At 37.0% G+C, this 20,634-nt stretch overlaps 1 pseudogene; it reads right to left on the reverse strand.

Annotated features, from left to right (window-relative positions):
* Positions 1 to 5,284: 5,284 nt before the first annotated feature.
* Positions 5,285 to 20,634, reverse strand: part of LOC107732244 (kinesin light chain 1-like) — a 24,658-nt pseudogene continuing 9,308 nt past the window's right edge.

Below are 20,634 nucleotides of genomic sequence, written 5' to 3' on the forward strand. Positions count from 1 at the left end.
AAAATACAACAGGGTCTGCATTTTTTTACTTGGATTTCATTAACTAGCTGCGTAACAAGAACATGACCAATTTAAGTTTATAGGACAACTAAACTATCAATTTAAACAAAAATTTACCGTCAACTACAGACATTGCATCCATGGATTCCGCCATGTTTCTCATTGACACGCCCCCAACTCGGAAACTCGGGGCTTAAAGAAAATTTCGAGTTTCCCACTCGTAATAACGACTTTGTGGTGGCGTTCATCTCGTAAATACGATCTATCCGACATGACTTGAACGCACCATTACTTCCACGTTGAAGAAAAAGGTGGATAGGTATGTGCACAGACGCATAGCGTTTCTTTACAAAGTGACATCGCCAACTACTGGCCAGGCATTAATATTACAGCATTTTTAAGGCTGGAATACACTAGTGTTGCTTTCGTCAATGAAAATTATGACTAAATATCGTCGTCAACGAACCTTTATCACGTGACGAAAACGAGACGAGACGAGACGTAAATGCTGGTCATGTGACGATGACTATAATTAAATGTATAATGCAATATTGTTGACGAATAAAAACGAGACTAAATGTGGTTTACAAAATAAAAACTATGCTAAAATGTCTCTTCATTTTCGTTGACCAAAACAAGACGAAACGAAATGTTATAACGTTATTTCGTCTCGTTTAGTCGCGTTATTATTTATGAATGAACGGGTTTTTTTAAACGAATCTAGTGAGTCAGTGATTCATGATTACCCATTCATAAATACAGTCACTTCATTCATTCCTGAATAAATCAGCCGTTTGAATGAATCAATTGAATGAATGATTCAGTAATAAAAATCAGTGACTTACTGCCACCTGCTGGCAGTTTGTTTCATTTTTAAAGTATCTTTTCAGTTATTTAAATCATTTAATATTTCTATATTCAAAATTGTATATTTAAAACATTAATATCATCATGAATTTATGGATTTAATTGCACTCATTCCACTTCTGAGCCTCATTAAATGTCTGAAAGTACACCAAGCCACTTTTGTGTTCTTCTGTGCCACCTCTACAAATTAATTTTGTTAATACTGATTTAATTTGATTGGTAACTTATATTTCTTATTCTACTTGTTCTTATTCTGTCGTTTTAATTACAATTTTTAAAAAGCTTATAAAATATAATTTTTTAAAGAATTTGACAAAAGATGACATACTTTTAATAAAGTTAGAGGAGTCAAATATCACCTCGTAATGGGAAGGCTACTTTTTGATAAAATTTTGGATAATTGTTTAGAAGGTGCTCCTAAAATTTTGAACGTGCTCCTAAATTTTTTAAGTTAGGAGCACAAGTGCTCCTAAAAAGAAAAGTAAGCGTAGAGCCCTGTACTATATTGACTGGGTTAAATAGAATTGCATTTCTAAAAAGAGACTAAAATACAATTTTCATTGACTAAAACTAGACTAAATGTCATCAGTTTTCGTCGACTAAAACTAGACGAAAATAGTCATGGATAATTCTGACTAAAATAAGACTAAAATGCTCAGACTTTTAGTTGACTGAAACTTGACTAGACTAAAAAGAGTATGAACGTGACTAAAACTAATAAAAACTAAAATGACAGCTTCACACAAAGACTAGACTAAAACTAAAATTAAAACAGGCCGCCAAAAACAACACTAGAATACACTACACGCCTTTTAAAATCTGAACAGGTTTTTAAAACACTAAGCATCATACTTACCGACTTTGTAAATAGTCACAAATGAAAACTGGGCATCATACACTACACAATTGAGGATCACATACTACCAGACCTTAAAGTTGTTCCAAACACAACAAACTCATGCAGAAACGTGCGCCTTGTTGCTAGGAGACGCGTGACAAATGAAAACAATATGTGTTCTAAAATCGGTTCAAAATATCAAACATGTTTGATCTCCTCCGACTGGATGGAATCAGAGTCTGTGACCTTCACACTAACGTTACGTGATTCCCAGACTGTAAACCAGCGGAAAATTGGGGCAAAAATCACGTAGTGTATTCCAGGCTTTAGTCGTTTTCAGGGGTTTAAGTGAGCGCCGATTGTTTTGACAGCATTGTCGCTTGTACACAAAATTTTTTTTTAAATCGCAAGGAAAGACCTTTCCGTATTTAGTACATTGTGGTCGTGTAATTCGGTGAAGACCGCACAGAGTAGCATAATAACAGAACTTTCAAATGTATCTAGTATGATAAAACAGCGCTGCTTTACCCCACATACGCACGACCTTTCCGTATTTAGTACACTGTGGTCCCTTCGTCAAGCTCACATTTGAATGTTCATTCGTCTCTAGTCAGTAATTGTTTTTCTGTGTTTTATTGGACCCGATCTCATGCCCGAATACGCCCACTTCCATAGTAGCCGAAAAACAGTATGTAAGCAGTAATGTAAGTAGAATGTGACTAGTGTGACTGAATTCACAGTATTCATAAAACAGTAGACGGAAACTTCCCAGATCACTTATTACTTCCGGCGAGATTCTGAAGTGCGCATCTAATGGACACTTTACTGTCCCACAAGGCCACAGCTGACGCCGGACAGTGAAAACATGGTGAATGTAGTATGTCCGAATTTCATTCATACTACATAGAGCATACTTTTTCGCGAAAAGTATGCGATTTTGGTAAGCGACTGCTCTCTCACCGTTTCCAATATTCCACCTTCCCATATTACCACAATTATTTCTTGAGCCTTTTAAATCTGGAGCATTAAATAGGAGGTTGCACTTATTATTGCCTTGGATAAAGTCATATGCAAGACGTTATAAAGGATACTTTCAAGGCTCTACCCTTGCCCAGACCAGAAGATGAGCAAAATTAAGTATTGACATAAAACAAAATGAAATGGACATTGCACTAAAACTTTTTATTCCAATCAAGCCAAATCAGACAGTGGAAGTTCACACAAGCATCTACTTTTTGCCCAGCAAAAGACTCTCTCTCTCAAAAAAAAAGTGCTCTCAAAACATACGTATATGCTTATACAAACAAGTCTAAGCAGCAGAACCCTGAGAAGTCCATGCACACTGGAGCATGAAATGATTAGAAACCACAGACCTAGTACAAATATCAAATCAATAAACGTAAATTACATACATTCAAATTCCATATATACAGATTCCATATATATTCCAAATTTAAATTTTGCAATGAAAAAAATGACAAGCTGGTTGCTTTAAAACTTGAACAGAGTAAATTACATCACACACAATTACAGAAACACATTGGGGGCAGTACCTATACATTAGGACATATGCATCACATAATGAAGGAGCGACTGTAATAAATGCACTGCCGTGCATGGCTGATGAATCAGGTCAGGAGCAACACGACACCTCTCTCGAGCTCTGAGTGAACAATGCTCGTGCACCGGGCTTCTCGTGGGGTTTTGTCACCGGAGGTCAGATTTCACTGCTAAATATGTGTCAGAAGGATATTTAATACCTGAGAGAAAGAGCCAGGTGGATTCCCACTGGGGTTAAAATCACTCATTACATAATTCAGATTCAGATCAGATCCACAGCAGCCATCACACTCCAGTGTTTTCAGCATATAAAATATTGTAGTTGTGCCATATTAGGTTTCAAAAAGTAATGTCGAGGCAGTTGCTAGGGGTTTTAAGAATGGTTCAAATATGGTTAGTTCACCCAAAAAGTCAAATTTTGTCATCATTTACATCATTTATTGTACCGGAGTGCTACCTGAAAAACGTAAATGTTCATTTCATTTGTATCTTTGTTTTATTATACTTGTCCTATTGTTTGTAAAGCGCTTCTTGGTTCTTATTTTTAACAACAAACATAAAATAAGCAACAAAAATAACTATACTGTGATATATGTATATAGTTATTGTTAAATACAAAGATTTTGGTCACCATATCTGTTTTTTTCTAAACCTGTATGACTTTTTTTGCAAATGCAGATGTTTAGCGAAATGTCCAAGCTGCTCTTTTACATACAATGAAAGCATATGGTGAACAGGGCTGTCAAAAAGGCAGCACAACAGTCTTCTTCCACACAGGCACTACCACATATTCAGGAGCTTTTGGATCTGTGGCAGAGGGAAAGATTAGCAATTCATTTCTTCACCCTCTGTAAAAACGTACATTTGGGGGCTTGTGTCTGTCACGAAAAAAGGTAACTGCAACATTTAATCTTAAAATGTTATATTATTTTTTTCTCAGAATTGCAAGTTATAAACTATATATATATATATATATATATATATGCCTTGTAATTTAGTTTATATCTCACAATTCTGTTTCCCCCACCCCCCCGCAAAAGTCAATGGTGAATTTTATCTCACAATTCTGAATTTACATCTCGCAATGCTGTTGTTGTTGTTTTTCGCCAAGATTAATTGCGACTTTTTATCCTGCAATTCTGACATTTCTCACAATTCTGAATTTACATCTTGCACCCGCCGTGGGTAATTACGATTTTTTTTCTCTCGCAATTCGGACTTTTTTTTCTTGGAATTCTGAATTTACATCTCGCAATCCTGCTGTTGTTGTTTTTCGCCAAGATTAATTGCGACTTTTTATCCTGCAATTCTGACATCTGAATTTGCATCTTGCAATTCGGACTATTTTTCTCATAATTGTCAGATATAAACTAAGATTTGTGAGAAAAAAAGTTGCAAAAGCTGCACGTTTAGGCTACATCTTAAATTTCAGATTTTTTTTTTCCCGCCGTGGGTAATTAAGATTTTTTTTCTCGCAATTCGGACTTTTTTTTCTTGGAATTCTGAATTTACATCGCGCAATACTATTGTTGTTTTTTTTCGCCAAGATTAATTGCGACTTTTTATCCTGCAATTCTGACATTTCTCACAATTCTGAATTTACATCTTGCAATTCTGAATTTTTTCTTGGAATTCTAAATTTACATCTCACAATTCTGTTTTTTTCCCCCCCCCGCAAAAGTCAAAGGTGAATTTTATCTCACCATTCTGAATTTGCATCTTGCAATTCTGACTATTTTTCTCATAATTGTCAGATATAAACTAAGATTTGCGAGGAAAAAAGTTGCAAAAAGCTGCACGTTTAGGCTACATCTTAAATTTCAGATTTTTTTTCCCCGCTGTGGGTAATTACGATTTTTTTTTTCTCGCAATTCTGACTTTTGTTTTCTTGGAATTCTGAATTCACATTTCGCAATACTGTTGTTGTTGTTTTTTTCGCCAAGATTAATTGCGACTTTTTATCCTGCAATTCTGACTTTTTATTCTCAGAATTGTGAGATATAAACTCTGATTTGCATGAAAACAGTTGCAATTACCCTTTTTATTTATTTTTTTAATTCCCTGGCAGAAACGAGCTTCCATATTTTGGTCTGTACAGTATGTCTTAGGAAGAATTTAGTGCACAAGTAGGTTAGTTTTATAGAGCTTTTAGTTGTTTTTGGAGTCTGACAGCACCCATTTCCATTCACTTTTATTTTACGGAAAAAGAGCTGCTAGTTAAATGTGTTTTTTGTGGTCCACATGAGAATAAGTTTTCATTTCTGGACGAACCATTCCTTGAAGAAAAAGAAACATGCATGATTTATACGTGTAAACTCAGACCAAAAGCCAAAAGCGTTCATGATTGAAAGCACATGAACCAAAGCCTACAAATCGAGTGAGAAATGAGTCAGAACATGCATGCATTTTCATTGGTCTGTGCTTTTGTACAGCTCCACTGTGCTTGAGCTCAGAGGCCTGCTGTTTCTCAGCGTCCTCGCTGCTCCCGAACCCTGTGACGAGACGACCGACAAATCAGCATTACTCCATTAATCTCCTTTAAAACAATCAAATTAAACCCTGAGCTCACACAGCAGCTCACCTGAAAAGAGTCGCCCTCATCTCCGTTACTGTTCAGATAACCGAGGGACGCAGCTCTCTTCATGCTGTGTGGGATGAAAAACAACTCATTTACATGAAAGAACATCACTGTAGCAGGCTGTAAAGCTGCTAAAGCTGGGTTCAACGTTCATGAATCGCTGTGTTTGTGTGTCTCACTTTGTGTCGCGAGGCTCTGGCGGCATGGTTCCTTGGATTTTCTTCACCAGCATCTCGCTGCTTCTGCGCAGGACTTCCCTGAGTTTCCCGAAAGAGCCGCTTCTCCTGAGAGAACCGTCCTGAACGCAAACACAGTCCCGAGTTAAAACTGTTGCTGTGTGTTTTTCAACTCGTGCTCAGGCTGTGTTGGGCTGGTTAGGACTCTCAAACAAACATTACGGTGTTTACTTTTCAGGGTCAACCAATTATAGTTGTCTCTGCAAATTATGAGAGTATCTGATCATTTAAAAACGAGCATATATTTGGTGCCTTGCAGTGAGTTGGCACTGGAGATTTCCGGTTTAGAGCAAGTGAGACCAAAGCGATTCTACAGCTTATAGATTAAGAAATACATGAGTGATTTAATTGGCTGAGAGGCCTTTTATGGGTATTCAATCCCGTGCCTGATTAGAAAACCTACACATTTGATTTATACGTCATCTTAACTTGGTAAATACGACCATTAAAATCTTTTAAATTATATATAATGGCAAATTAACAAAAGTGTCTTATTCTTTAACTGCTCAGCATACTGCGAGATGATTACTAAATCTCGTATTACTTTGGATCGTTTGCTATAAACGTACACATAATGAAATGCGAAACAATAAATGCTGTATAGAGTGCTGAAGGAACGAGTTAACACGATTTAGCATTTTATCCTGAAGTCAATGGGTTTTTAAAATGTGTTTTTTTTTGGTTAAATGCCTGAAACACGGTCTGTGGTGAACACAAGCTCAAGATATGTTTATGTTATATTCTACAACATAAAACACAACAGTAATACCCACTCTTAATTTGTAAAAAGCTTTTATGTGTCTTGAAACTGGCAATCGCTAACAGGTGACATTAAGCGTCATCACGCCAGACTGGTAAACTCACTATTCGCTTTACTCACACTCTCGCGCACTGTTTCAAATTTTTTAATAAAGAAATTGAAAGATTTGTTCAGAAGCGCAGTGAAGTCATTTGACCGTGATTATAGTTTGCTTATTATTATTATTATTGCTTTTTACTGAATTTAGTCTAAAGTTGTGTTCATTTGCGTTCATTATTATGATGAACTTTTACTGGTCACAGAGTATCTGCAACAATACAAACAGTGTTGTGGGTAACGCATTACAAGTAACGCGAGTTAGGCAAGGCAAGGCAAGGCAAGTTTATTTATATAGCACATTTCATACACAATGGTAATTCAAAGTGCTTTACATAAAAGAAATGAAAAAAATAACAACAATAAAACAAGGAATTTAAAACTTTGAAAATGATTTAAAATTTTATTTAAAATTAATTTAAAACAGTTAGGAATAGAAAATGATTATATATAAAATACAGTGCAATCAGTTCGGACGTAGCACAGTGCTCATTCAATAAATGACAACACTTTATTTTAAGGAACAATTCTCACTATTATTACGCATGCATATTACTACCACATATTAATGCCTTATTCATGACCATATTTTAGATCCCTTAATCCTATTCTGTACCTATGCTGTTTTATCTTCAATCAAAAATAAATTCAAGATTGCTCTTTTTCAGAGTTAGTTTTTACTTCAAGTAACTAGTAAAGTAATGAATTACTAAAGCAATAAGCCCCAAGAAGCTGTGGTTTACAGTGTATTTCTAACAGCTAAGGGGCGTTGTTAGGCACGACGCGAAGCGGAGTAGTTCCTCAGAAACAGTTGTGGTTCCAACAAAGTGGTTGCCGAGCAACACACAGAAGTAAACAAAGGTGTATGTTTGTAACAGCTTCGAACTTGGCTCAGCCAATCAGAATCAAGGACCGGAACTCTCCGTTTTATAATTTTACATTTACAAGAAAATATCTAAATTATTTTTTTTCAAATAAGTAACACAAGTAACTTTGTTTTCCCATTTATTCGCTGGCAGATCTCCTGTCCTGTGTTGAGAGAAATCGGGAGAAATTGCAGAGACAGAGGCACTTCCTTCAGCATGAGGCTTATTAATTTCACTTTTGGCGTGAAAGGGCCTTTACAGTCGCCAAAAATAGAACTTTTGTGTTTTTTGTTATTAAAAATAAACAAGCAAGCCCAGCTCAAGTGACAAAAAGTCATGCAAAACGTAACATAATAAATTACTTACATAAAAACGAGTGCTGTCAAACGATTAATCGCGATTAATCACATCCAAAATAAAAGTTTTTGTTTACATAATATATGTGTGTGTACTGTGTATATTTATTATGTATATATAAATACACACATATACAGTATATATTTCAGAAAAACATGTTATGTTTATGTATTAAATATATTTATATAACATATAAGTTATATTAATATAAATATATACATGTAAATATTTTCAAAATATATATACATGCATGTGTCTGTATTTATATATGCATAATAAATATACACAGTACGCATACATATATTATGTAAACAAAAACTTTTATTTTGGATGCGATTAATCGTGATTAATCGTTTGACAGCGCTAATAAAAAGTAACGCAATTAGTTACTTTTTTATGGAGTAACAATATTGTAGTTTAAAAGTACACTGAATACAAAAGTCAGTGGAAAAATACTATTGCGCTTTTATTGAGAGAACCACGGTGATGCTAACTTATGGGTCAGCCTACTAAAGTATGCACTTGCTGTAGGTAGATCTTGGACCTGACACAAAGGAGAATTCATACTTCTGTTAATCGGTCAATTTTGGCATGATTATAGGCCAGCAGGGTTACTGAGTGACTAATAGGAGTTATCAGCTTAGCCAATATATTAGCTCTCATATTAGCAATGGTCTCCAATGCACGGTGGTAAACGTGTTAAATACCTCATACTGGAAAGGATCTGAAGCACTGCAGTGTATCTCTGAGCCCAGCAGATGGCAGGAAGTGTTTGTATTTGCAGAAACACCACGTCATGCTCTCAGGTTATGCAACTAAGGTTTACTAGGGTAAGTAACTATAGCATTACTGCTTTATTGTCGATGTGGAAATCCAATCCATACGACCGAGTTGGCATTAAATCTAATCTGAGCTACACACTGCCGTTTTGGAGTCGTTCAGCTATGCAAACAGTCTTTACTAAAGTGCTAAACCCATCATCATGATAAAATCGAACGTTTTAGAGGTATAACAGCACATATGCCCTCGAGACCTGGAATGACCCTTCGGTTTTTCTTTTAATCCATGCCCTGTGCTGTCATGGTGAAGAAAACTGAGGCAAATACCAGCTGTGTGACCACTGCCAGTGACAGAAACTAGGTCACCGTGTGTGCCTCCGATAAAACATTCACACATAATTCACATTCAGGCACACAGACAGAGGCCAGGCCACTCACTCCAAGCCTTTATTGGGTTAGATGAGCTTAATGAAGACATACATCAACGTGCAGAAAGAGCCACATACATATATATATATCCCATGAATCTGCAGTCAGTCGACTACAGTGAAGTATTGGCTACAGCCGCACTAATTCACCAATCCTGAATAGTGAACACATACAGTGATACATTGAAAGATGAAGTGTGCCGTTTCTATGCCATTAGCAAAACCACACAGAATTGCAAAAATAGCTTCAGTTTCTGAAGAAACTCACCGCCTCTGCTGTTGGCATATTGAGCAGAATTTGTCTGAACTTTTGGCCTTTCTTAAAGTCACATGTCTTTGGCAACACAAAAGCCAATGAAGAATGAGTTTAGCCGACTTGACACATATCCAACAAAACACTTTTTTTTACCAAACTAAACATGATTATGAGTGGGAAAAAATTTATTTTTAAAATGTGTATAAAATATAGATAGGTATAAACATTAATGAACTAAATGGTAACTGTGCTATAACATGTAACAAGTTATGTAACAAGGTTCAAAAGTTTGAGACCATAAAATCTGAAGACGAAGATATAAATGTAAAACTAAGAAAATGAAGAAGAAATCTTTAAAATTCAGCACTAGCGTGAATTTGTGACTTTTTTTAAGTGGTATCTCATTTACTCGCCCTCATGTTGTTTCAAAACTGTACAACTTTCTTTGTTCTGGAAATGTATGTTAACTTTCGAATTTAACCTTTCAATTGTTATGGCGATGAAATAACTGGGAAATAAAAGAAATGTATTAATTTGGTAAAGAATGCAAAATTATCAGCAGACTCGGAATGTTGGACTCCACTGTATTTCCATATACACTTTCCCTTTTGCTAGATTAAACATTCATTTATCTGAGAGTTGGCCAGTACAATAGGCACAATCTAATTTCTAATTAATTTTAATTTGGCCTGTTCATAAGTAAGAGTGTTGTATATTACAGATTATAAATCAGTGAAACATAGTTAACAATGCAGGCACAGAAACAGACATCGCAGAGAACAAGGAGGAGTGAGCAGACGAGCGGAATCAGTCCGTGTCTGGAAGAAGAATCAGAGAAAGAGAGGGCAAGAACACACAGGAAATGTAAGATGATATCCCATCAGCCTTAGCAAGAGTTAAAGCTGTGCTGGGCGTCTCTCCACACACACACACACACACTCCACCCGGCAGAGAGCAAACCATTTACATCAGATCTGATTTGTTGCAAGAGCAGACAGAGGAAGCTGAGCAGAGCTTAGGCCTAATGCAGAGAGAGAGAGAGACACAGACACAAAGAGAGAGAGAGATTGTTCATAAGCGCACATGAAGACACTCACATCTGTTAGTATCTCAAGATTTAACCTGATTTGAACTGTAAGGATTTGTTTTGTTAGTATATGTTAATGTATTAAGGTTGATTTAGTGATGACCAATAGAATTACCCAATTAAACACACGTTAGATATGAAATGCAAGTCACACTGGTTTCTGCAAAAACTGGTTTCTCACTGAAATAAATGTTTAGCATCATAGCTCACGGTAGGCAAATTTCCACATTATAAGTTAAAAATATATATGGAGAAAATGAATGGACTTTTGACTTCTGGAATATGACTCTATTGCACTCTTGATTTGGAGCTTCTGCTTTATAATCACAGATGTTTAATTATATGGTCCAGAAGACATTATATAAAAATAGCTGTGCAGTAATTGTTAATCATAGCAGTAGTAATGTAATGATAGTGTCAGTGATGAGGGTTTGTGGGTAAGGAGAGAAGGACTGCCGCTAGTGAGCCACAGATCACTGATGTCACACAGGATATGACATCAGCAGGGGACTGTCTCGATCTCATTTTTAAAAGTTAAAACTTTTGGGAGTGCAACACTTTTGCAAAAGAATGCAATGTTTCTCGCAGGAACGTAATACTTGTGCAAAAAATGCAAAGTTTCTTGGGGGAACTCAATAGTATTTGTGAGAGCTTGCAGATTTTTACGAGACATGCAACAGTTTCTCAGGGGAACGCAGTAATCTTGCATCTTGCAATACAAAGAATACAACGTTTCTCGGAGAAATTAAATACGTTTGCGAGAGTATAATTTTTCCTCCCATCTCATATTTTTTCATCACCATGTCCCCTTAGGAGCTCCATACACATTAAACAGCAGTTTAACATGACAAAGATATTACTAACTCACCCCATTCCACTCCACACTGCCCTCTTCTCCGGCGTCACTGCTGCAGTCGTACTTCACGCTGGAGATGGATGCAGTGCTCCTCCGCCTCTCTCCATCTCTCTGAGGATCCACTGCCGCTCCCTGACACACACACACACACACACACACACACGTTACAAAGACATCATGTGTCCCAGCATACGCCGCTATGATTCTCACAGATGTTGCACCTGTCTGCGGGACCTCATGGCACACTCCTCTAGGGTCTCAGCCGCCTCTATTTTCCCCTGCTTACGGTACAGAGCGCCCAGGTTCCTCAGCGTGGTGTTTACCGTGGGGCTGTGTATGAAAAATCGTTTGCATTTCTGAAGAAAGTAGCAGCACTTGCCAAAAAGAAACTATTTCATCTTTTTTTTCAAGCGACATTCCTTTAAGCTGAAGTTTCAGCTGAATTAACTGCAGACAGCAGTTTTAGCTGTGGGGCAGGTACGTTTGGGTAATTGTAGCTGCTTTTTCTCACCTGTTCACCTTGCAGGCTTTGTACCAGCCGCCGTATTCCCCATAATGAGTCCCATCTGCCAGCTTTCCCTGAGAGAGAGGAGGAGGAAAACACACAGAGACAGACAGTGAAGTCTCAAAATCTTCTCAGCTGTCAATCATCCAGACAGGGAAACTGTAAATACATATAGACTGGGTACAGACAGCCACAACCTCCCTTCAAAACATTTACAGTACAGGTTGTGGAAAGGCACGGGGAATTAATTTGTCCTTTACGAAGTCTATAGACAATGTGTCTGATGAAACCCAGCCAAAGAACAAGATACAGAGGCAGAAATATGTTGTTGAGGCATTTCTTTTCAGCCAGGACTGAAAAATTCAAAATACTGGCAGACTGAGGAGAACCTGCCAGGAGTTTCAGCTGTTTCAATATGACAGTAACCCTAATCAGAGCAGCAAAACAGCCATAAATGACAAGAAAGTGAACGATCTCTTGTGGCCTACTCAGGGCTCAACCTAAATCCCATTGAGAATCTGTGGAGTGACTTCAGTGCAGTGCTTATTCAGAGTTGTTTGGATTCGTTTCCTCTGTTTGTAAAAAGCTAGAATTGTGTTTTCAATTCAGGCTCTGTGCAACAAAAGGTGAATATATTGAAAGCGGGTGGTGACTTTCTGTACCCTCTATATCAGCTTCCCACATGAGCATCTTAGCATTTCACCCACACACACACACACACTCATATATAAAACACACACACACACACTCATATATAAAACCCACACACACACACACACACACTCATATATAAAACCCACACACACACACACACACACTCATATATAAAACCCACACACACACACACACACACTCATATATAAAACCCACACACACACACACACACACTCATATATAAAACCCACACACACACACACACACACTCATATATAAAACCCACACACACACACACACACACTCATATATAAAACCCACACACACACACACACACACTCATATATAAAACCCACACACACACACACACACACTCATATATAAAACCCACACACACACACACACACACTCATATATAAAACCCACACACACACACACACACACTCATATATAAAACCCACACACACACACACACACACTCACTCACTCACTCACTCACACACAAACACACACACACACACACACACACATGCATGTGCTGGCAGAAACCTACTTTGCTCTCTTGTCTTTCCTCAGCATGCATCCAGATGGGTTTATTTTCAGCTGCAGACACAGAGAAACAGTTCTGCTACTGTAGTCAGCCATTACAAAAACGCAACATGGTAAAAACGGCCAAATACCATAGTTACTACTGTAAAATCATTATTATTTTTATTATTTTTTATAAATCTAGCCAGGGAATTGCTAAGCTGTTTCTAAGGCATTCTGAATGCCTTTTTTCTATGATATTCTAGTTTCTAGATATGACTGGGTTCCTCCTACAATTTCAGATTTAGGTTACAAAGGTTATAGGAGTTTCATAGTTAAGTTTTATACTTGTTAAAATCACTATGTATGGAAGCTTGTTTCCATAACTGAATACAACTAAAAAAAGCTAATTGCTACTTTTTTATCTTACAATTCAGACTTTTTTTCCCAATTGTGTGATACAAACTTGAAATTCTGACTTTTTTTCTAAAAAAATGCAAGACATAAATTCACAATTGTAAGTTATGAAGTCAGAATTGTAAGAAAATAGTCAGTCCTTTTTTTCGTTGAAATTGGACTTTATTACTCACAATTGCAACTTTTTATCTCACACTTCTGACTTTTTTTTTTCCGCAATTCTGTGACAAAAACTCACATTTCAGACATTTTTCTAAAAAATGCAAGACATAAATTCGCAATTGCAAGTTATAAAGACAGAATTGCAAGATATAAACTCAAAATTGTAAGAAAATGGCTTTTTTCATTAGAATTGGGCTTTGTTACTCAAAATTGCGACTTTTTATCTCACAATTCTGAGAAAATGAGACATAACTGCACGAAAAATGTCAGAATCGTGAGATATAAACTCACAATTGTAAGAAAAAAAAAAATCTGAATTGCGAGAAAAAAGTTAGAATTGCAAGTTTTGCGATAACTACATGTATATATATATCTCACAATTCTGACTTTATAACTTGTAATTGTGAGTTTATATCATGCAATTCTGAGAAAAAAGTCAGAATTGTAAGATAAAAAGTCACAAATTACCCATTTTTTTAAGAGTCGGAAACGGGCTTCCATACGTATGGGATCTAACAATAACTGAGGTAACTACATTCTTGAAGTTCTGTCATTTACCAACAGTCCACCAGGTGAACATGTATTAAAAATGTCAAGAGCACAAAATAAATTTGGCGTGAAGGTATGAAACAGAAAATATAGAAAAATGAAGAAATCAATCAAGTTGATTTATTGAAATCAAGTGTGAAATCGACATTAAAATGATTAACAAAATCATATCAACAACACACAGATTGGCCTATTCTGAAGGGATAATCAATTTTCTGATATTAAAGAATAAAATGACAAAAAAAGGATGAGATTGTGAAAATAAAAGAAAGTCACAAATGACGTAACACAGAACGTCACCTGAAAGTTGTACAGCTTCCAAGTAATCACAGATAAAAACCATCTGTTCAGTTGTTCGTACAGTGCTTTGCACTTCTGCTTTCGCATTTATTTTGGCGACATTCACATTGAGTATTTTGCCTGGCACAGGCAAGCAGTTCACTAATATAGCGTCCATATTTGAAAGCCAATTCATCTTCACAGCAAAACATATATACATATATGGCAAGAACATGTAAGATTTAGTCCCAAACCCTATATTTGATGGTATTAAAGAGATGTTTTATCAGTTGTGTTTGCTCCTGGATTTCTGTGAAATCCACGGCTCACAGTGAATGGTAGTAAACCAGAGGTCAGGTGTGCAGAAAGGTCATCACCAGGTCATGGCTGGCGAGAGGTCATCAACACGCATCATTCAGCAATGACAACAGTTCAGTTTCATAGCATTGCCAAAGAAAGAAAGAAAAAATCCCTTTTGTGAGAAAGCATGCAGGCTGTCAGCTAATGAATAATGAAGAGCTATACTCAAGCAATGACCGTACCATCTACAGATCCAAACTCTTTCTCGTGGGCGCGCGTCAGGATCTCTTTGTAGAGGATCTCAGCTTCCTTGTACTTGCCCTGTTTCAGATAGCATGAAGCCTGTAGGGAAAATATCAAAGAAGCAATTTTACAATTATGACATACCCTTAAAAAAAGGAATGTGTACACTTATTTCTATTACAGGTTATAGATGAAGTACGATATGTGACCCCGGACCACAAAACCAGTCATAAGAGTCAATTCTTTGATATAAATAAGCTTTCCATTGATGTATGGTTTGTTAGGATCGGACAATATTTGGCTGAGATACAACTATTTGAAAATCTGGAATCTGAGGGTGCAAAAAAATCAAAATATTGAGAAAATCATCTTTAAAGTTGTCCAAATGAAGTTCTTAGCAATGCATATTACTAATCAAAAATTAAGTTATGATATATTTACGGTAGGAAATGTACAAAATATCTTCATGGAACATGATCTTTACTTAATATCCTAATGATTTTTGGCATAAAAGAAAAATGGATAATTTTGACCCATACAATGTATTGTTGGTTATTGCTGCAAATATACCCCAGCGACTTAACACTGCTTTTGTGCTCCAGGGTCACATATGTTTTAACATAGATCTCTTAACAATGCATGAGCCTGGTTTGTTGTGCAAACATGAGTGCCGATTATATTCACCAGGTTGTTTTTGGTCTTGGCAACATTGGGGTCGTCGGGTCCCAGTTTTTTCTCGTAGATATCTAGAGCCCTGCAGTAATAATACTCCACCTCCTCATACTTCCCCTGATTCTGACAGAGCAGAGCCAGATTATTCAGCTGCTTGATTATTCAGATATCATTGTAATCAGTTGACACGACACAAGCAGGCCAGGTTTTAGTGAGAGTACCTTCTCTCTGATCTCCAAGGCTCTCTTGCACAGTGGTTCTGCTTCCTTGTATCTTCCTCTCTTTCCGTACAGGACCGCCAGGTTGTTGAGGGTGGCCGCCACCTGGATTAGTCATGGAATATGGACACTGATTATTACAGGGTGCAGTGTGGATCCAGACAGAACGCCTTTGTACTGTTCATGGACCATTTGCCATAAATATAACAAAAGCTTTCTCAAAAATCACAGGCTCCAATCTGATTGCCTGGCTTTACTCAATGATGTGAAAAGTGCCATCGTTCCTATAGGTCTATATAGAACTAGTTTCTTGATTTGAAGTTTGCAAGACATTCAAGGCACTGAATCTTGGAAGACATTTAGTAGCAAATCTAGTGGATAGTAACCCAAGCACAACTGTATATGCACCCTGTTTTTAGTGTAATATGTGTTTTGTTGTACTTACAGCTGGGTGGTCATTGCCCAGGGTCTTTTCTCTGATTGACAGGGCATCATTAAGGAGATGAGCGGCTTCCTTGTATTTATTCTGGTCCCTGAGTAAAAAGAAATGCAATAAAGTCTCATTTCGAGATGCTTATTTCAGTAGGTCTAGTGGGCAATCTTCTTTCTATGGAAGCCAATTTCCGCCACTGAATAAAAAATAAAGTGCGAGATATAAATTCGCAATTCTGACTTTTTTCTTAGAATTGCATGATATAAACTCACAATTGTAAAAAATAGTCTCTTTTTTTCCTCAGAAATTATAACTTTCCTCAGGACTTTATAACTGGCAATTGCGAGTTTATATCTTACAACTGCGAGAAAAAAAATCTGAATTGCGAGAAAAAAAGTCAGAATTGCAAGAAAAAAAAGTCAGAATTGTGATATATTCACTTTTTTCCTCCGAACTGAACTTTATAACACGCAATCGCGAGATTGTGTCATGTATCACACATGTGATAAAAAGTCGCAAATACCTTATTTAATTTTTTATACAGTGGCGGAAACGGGCTTCCATATCTTTCACTTAAATATTATTCTAAATTCAATAAAGGAGAATTCGTTTCCATGACAACATGACAAATTAGGCAAATTTGCAAACAGAATTGCCAGTTCTGACAGAGGATGCTGAAAACAACGAGGAATCGAAAAATATATATATATATAAAATATGACATAATTTGATGAAATGTAAAGAATGATTAAGTACATCCCAACACATAAACAGGCCCAGACAGAATCTGCGGAATCTTTGTACTTTATTCAATCTTTTCTGGTGAAGCTGGTTGAAGGAAGTCTTGCTGATTAAAGAAAGTAAGTTCTTGTCCTCATTTACTCACAATCACATCACTCTAAATCCAACTAAAGCAATAATCCCCGTGAAGCCGTGGTTTACAGTGAATTTATAACAGCTAAGGGGTGTTGTTAGTTACGTGAAGTGGAGTGCCTAAAACCCCCTTAGCTGTTATAAATTCACTGTAAACCACGGCTTCACGGGGATTATTGCTTTTATAAAACGGTTATTCCATATACGTAGTAAGGTTTCACAAAATAAAACAGAGCAAATTAAGTGTAATGATATTAATAAAAACAGTGTTCTTCCACCAAACAATGTAGCTCCTCAGAATCAGTTGTGGTTGCAACAAAGTGGTTGCCGAGCAACACACAGAAGTAAACAAAGGTGTGTGTTTGTAGAGTAATTTACAACAGCTTCGAACGTGGCTCAGCCAATCAGAATCAAGGACTGGAACTATCCGTTTTTTAAAAATTACTTTATTTCTTCAGTGGAACACAAAAGAAGAAATTTTGAAAAATGCACCGGTTGTTTTGTGAATGCATTTACAAATAATGGAAACTGGAGCTTCAAAGACAAAGCTATATATACACTATAAAAGTGACACAGTAGTCCAAATGACTTGTGCACTAAATTACATGCTTTCTGAAGTAATAAGTCATCATGTGTTCAATGAAAATACGGACATCTGCCCTACTTTTAAAGATAGCCATGTTGACCATTTTAATGATGCTTTTGTGTCCTTTATGATGCTAGAAAGCTATAGTGCCTGTTTACTGTTATTTTTCAAAATGTCTTTTTTTGTGTTTGATGTAACTATAAACATACAGGTTTGTAATGACATGGGAGTGGAGTAATTAATGACATGCATCTAACACACGAGCAAGCACACGCACCTGTAGACCAGAGCCAGGATGTTGAGCATGGTGGCTACATCGGGATGGTCGTGTCCAGAGGTTTTCTCCAGGTCCTCCAGAGCCTGTTTGCAGAGAGGCACGGCCACCTCGTAGCGGCCCTGAGCGGCGTACTGGATCACCAGGTTATGGAGGGTCCTGAGGCGCGCTGGGATCTCATACCCTCCCTGCTGAGCGGCAGCAAGCCCGGCGCTGTTGTGCCGGTGTGAGACTGAAGGGGGCGACAGAGAGTAACACCGTTAATATCCAAAATATGAATTGTATGGTTTCTCCAGCTCTGTCTCAAATGCCATTCTTGTGGTTAGCCTCAAATCCACACTTTGGTAATGCAACGCCGCATTGACTATTGGGTAGTACACCAACATACCAACATGGCATCCACACACATCAATGCAAAAGGACTGAAAGGACATGCAAAAGTAATGAGACGGCCAAATTCACATCAAATGTGCCATACAGTGTCAGTAGTGCTAAATGCTAACAAGCATTACGGCCTGTTCACACCAAGAACAACTATAACTATAACTATATTAACGACCATAGCGTTCTTTTTTATTATAAGCAGACACTGCCTTTATGCCATCTGGTGCTTTTGGTGCTTGAGCTCTTTAAAATCTGTTAACTGTCACCCTCAATAGATGTGAAAATGCACTGAACTTAAATGGTTGTAATTCTTAAATGTTTTGGTACACAGACCAAAGCTTGGACGCTTTTTAAAGAAAATACTCAGCGGGTTAATGCTGAAGTGAAAGTGTAAAAAGGTTTAAGAAGTGTGAGTCTGTTCTAAAGCAAATGCACTGCACCAAACTTTGTTTTACATTTTATACAAAATATATATTTTACAAAATAAATTGGACTCTGAAAATCAAAGCCATATGTCTAACCAAGTTGAGTTCCGAATTTGAAGTTGATATCACAAAAATTGAAGTTCCTGGGAGATTTTGTTTAGGTGATGCTTTCTCCTGTCACAAATTATTACATATCTGTCACGTTTCACTTTTATTTCAAAATTGTTGCCAAAAATGGAACCTTGAGTATCAGACCTTTCCACCGATATGTTTTGTTAATATTAGAAAAATATGGTAAAGCAGCATCCAATTTGAATACAGTTTTCACAGGATGACTTTCGAGTGCATTGAAGCTTTTGAATTATACCTAATTTAATATGCTAGAAATAAAATATGTGTTAAGGAAAAAGTCAATAGATGTAGAGCTGCCAAGTGTCCTACTAAAAGGTAACAGGTTAATGTTATGTTGAATCCAATTAAAACTCGTTCATCAGCTGGAAAAAAAAATCCTTCTGAAAGTGAATAGCGAAGTCCACACTACAAGTTGTAATGTGGATTTTGCTATTCTTATAGAATTAGGGTGATTATTGTATAATTTTTGTACTTCCTTACCCTGGTCGTCTTCATCATTGGGAAACAAATCGTCCAGGGCATCTCTGGGAGTCTCACTATTTTTCTCTTCCTAAAACAAAATCGAAGAAATTATTTTTTTAATATTCAATTTAGTATGATTCTTGTTTATATACAATCTGTGCTGCTCTGTTTCTATTAGTCTTATATATTAAATAATTTCTAGAGTCAGCTGCATCTGTCCATGCATGACTGTCTTTAGAGCTTTTAATGGCTCCATTAATTCAGGAAGTAACTGCATGAAACAGCCTTTAATGAAATATAAATGACAAGCTGGAGGCAACTGTCATTTTAACAGATAGAGTGTCTTCAAATGCTTGCAATGCAGAAAGAGAAGAATGAAAAACATTGGACTGAAGTAAAGGAGAGGACCTTCTGTTTGCCAAGGAATACAATTTACTAATTCATCACGCAGTAACAATGAAGATCTTCTTTGTAACATCTCCATCCAGCAAAACAGAGTCATCCGTTCAAACTGACAATAAATCAATGCTGGCTACACTTACAGGAAGAAGGACACGGCTCATTTCCCAAGAAAAGCCAGGCTATTGCTGCAGAGGAGATTTAAGTCAGAAAAGTTCCCTTTTATTCATTTATAAGTCCACTTATGGCGCTTTTCCACTGCATGGTACGGCACGGTACGGCTCAGTACGGTTCACTTTTGGGGGGTTTTCCACTGGGTACAGTACCTGGTACCTGGTACTTTTTTTAGTACCACCTCGGTTGAGGCTCCAAGCGAACCGTACCGTTACCAAAACGTGACGTGTAAACTCTGCTGATCACGGATTGGCCGGAGAGAATCGTCACTACCTGCGTCACTGAACTTGCGACAAAAACACAAAAGAACCGCTAGATTTAAATCAGCACAGCCAGCGAAGCATCGAACGCAACTGTTTTGAACAAGCGCACCTTTTTTAACAACCAAAAAGTGGCTGTTT

Source organism: Sinocyclocheilus rhinocerous, unplaced genomic scaffold, assembly GCF_001515625.1.
Source record: "Sinocyclocheilus rhinocerous isolate Xijiao unplaced genomic scaffold, SAMN03320098_v1.1 scaffold909, whole genome shotgun sequence".
In the NCBI taxonomy this organism is placed as follows: Eukaryota; Metazoa; Chordata; class Actinopteri; order Cypriniformes; family Cyprinidae; genus Sinocyclocheilus; species Sinocyclocheilus rhinocerous.